Consider the following 2,843-nt stretch of genomic DNA (forward strand, 5'->3'; position numbering starts at 1 on the left):
GCATGGGAAAAGTGCGTATATTCCCTATCATCAGGGTGTAAGGAACGCCAGGTGTCATGTAGGCCCGTGGAGGCCAAAAAAGGTTGTAATACCCTGTCAGAGAGTCTCAGCGAACCCTTAGCCCATTCAACTCTTTTCCGGTCTTCCAGAACAGAGGCAACTGAGTTGAAATCGCCACCCACAATCCTATTAGGAGTCCCGTCTGCGTGCAGTCTGTTCTCTAGAAGAGCGTAAAGAAGTGTGTTGTTATCATTTGGGGCATAGACATTGTGAATACTATATGAGGTTCCTTCAAATTCAACCTGTAGCCTGTGCCATCTGCCCTCACTATCATGAGATTCTGAGATCACCGTTCCTGAATAGTGTTTGTGGAGCAGTGTAAGCACTCCTGCCCTGCGCTCTCTGGCCGAGGATCCATAAACAGAGCCTACCCAAAACTTCTTTAATCAAAAGAAATCCTTTTCATCAAGATGGGTCTCCTGAAGGAGAACTATGTCAGGCTGCAAGCGTTTTAAATGTCGCAAAAATTTTGGAACGTTTCTGCGGTGAGCGCAGTCCCTTGACGTTCTAGGAGATGATCTTCATGATAGCTCTAGTGACTACAGATCCCCGGGCAGAGAGAGCAACGAGTGAGTAGGGAAGGAAGGGGAGAGGAAAGGGGGGTAGAACACAATACACCAAGCAACTGACAGAAACACTGCCTGTAGATATTGCAGGTGATACCCGCCAGGCACTAAGGCTAGATGACTTTTGCCTACCCTAAATCTGGGTGTTGACTTCTCTTTTTTCTGCCATGGCAGAACTCCCTAATACACTGCCTAATAGTAATAACAACTAGTGAGGCTAAATTAACTATCACATGTAGACTAGAAAAAATTCCTGACTACAAACAAGAATATAACTCCTGTACACATCATGAGAAATAAGGCACACTCGAGTTAGAGTGCTACCACCACATCCCGGAGATTAATGCAGTGGCCCCAGGTTCACTCCTACTTAAGTCCTGGCCGCTTCATCTTTTGCTTCTGGAGCACCTTCTCGAGCCGTTTCATGAGCGGCCTCTCTGCCGACGATCCACGGGTTCCACGGACATCCTCGATGAAGGCCGCTGAGGAGAGAGGGCAGCCTCCCGTAGCACCGAGTTAAGAATCCCGCTGATGGCCTTTTCGGCCTCAAAGGGGGATCGAAAAGTAACTGTGCTTCCCTGGGCACGGTGAATCTTCAGCACCGCCGGAAACATAAGTTGAAAGCGAATGTTCTGATGATAAAGCTTGGTGCAAATAGGGCTGAAAGCCTTACGTTTTTTCACAACATCTGTCGAAAAGTCCTCAAATAGCAGAATTCTGTGGCCTCTAAGGGTAATCGGGTGCTGCCTCCTGTGAAAGCTGCGAAGCATGGCCACCTTATCATTAAAGTCCAAGAGCTTGAATATAACTTGGCGCGGTCTTCCATCCCCATTGCGAGGAGACGTTGCAGTAGTATCCTTGGTCAGGACTTTGTCCGGACCTAACCTGTGGGCGCGTTCCACCCTGCAGAAAAAATTTACACCAAGGGCTTCTGGCAGTTCTCGTTCGCATAAATCCAGGAGCTCTGGTTGTTTGATGGATTCAGGTAATCCCACCACCCTCAGGTTATTGCGGCGGGACCTATTCTCTAGGTCATCAACCTTGGAGCGCAAGTAATCCAGAGCATGCTGTTGCGATTGAATAACTCCCCCAACTTGTTGCTGGAGAGAGCGCAGCTCCCTTTCCAAGTTTCCCACTTGTAGGCTGGTCTGGCTGACCTCCTCTTTCAGAGAATTAAAGGAGGCCATTATGGTGGTCTCCAATGTCTTTTGGATGTCCAGCATAATGCGCAGCGCCACTTCTATGGCCATCTTTTTGTAATCCAAAGGGTCAGGGCTTCCCAGTAGAGTCACAGTGCCCTAGGAGTTCTGAGAGCTCTCCTCTTGAAACAGCAGCGGCTAGCTTTCCGCCATCTTTGTCGCGTCCTGAGAGGCTGTCTGGTGCGCACCTGTGGATGACCGCTCCGCAGGAGATAGCGGTCCATCGACATCCAGGAGTAGGTAAGTAATGTCCACCTCGGGGGTTTCAGTCGTCTCTCCAGTCCCCACGCCACAAAATGATCAGCAGAGTCGGCGGTAAGAGGGAGCTCTGAGCGCTGCTACTTCACATGGCAGCGCCGGAACCGGAAGTCGTGGAGGTTTGTTTTTTTTGCAGCATGAATTGTAATTTTTAGTGTAACTATTTTGAGGTATGTACACATTTTTGTGTAGATCAGGAGGTGAAATGAAAAAGAAACCACCATAAATTTTGCCTTTTTTTCGAAATTAAGACGTTTGAAGGGGAAAAATGCTTTTTTTGTTTATCTTTACTTGATTTTTCTATCATATTCCCCACGCAACAGTTTTTTTTATTTTTTGAACTTGAACCTGCAATCCTCTGATCATCCATATAATACACTGCAATACTTCTGCATTGCAGTGTATTATGTCATTTTACAGTAAAACAGAATACCTTTTAGGTACTGCTATAGGCAGGGTCTAATAGGCATCAGTACATGGCAAGCCTGAGGCCATTATTAGGCACCCTGTCATCACATTGTGAGTGGTGCGATTGGGTAAGAGAGAGAGAGTTAACTCCAATCCGGGCAGGCACGACTCCTGAGCCCATGCCATCACTGTGCCATAATTGTACCTTGGGTCACAGGAAGTATATACTTCTTGAAACGTACTATTATGGCACAGGGTGGGAAGGGGTTCAAAACTTACATGCACAACCATTAGCTGGGGCATGCAGCTTTTCCAGATGGTTTTATGTCTCACGTGGACGTGCCCTCAGTAG

Source organism: Bufo bufo, chromosome 4 (assembly GCF_905171765.1).
Source record: "Bufo bufo chromosome 4, aBufBuf1.1, whole genome shotgun sequence".
Taxonomy (NCBI): domain Eukaryota; kingdom Metazoa; phylum Chordata; class Amphibia; order Anura; family Bufonidae; genus Bufo; species Bufo bufo.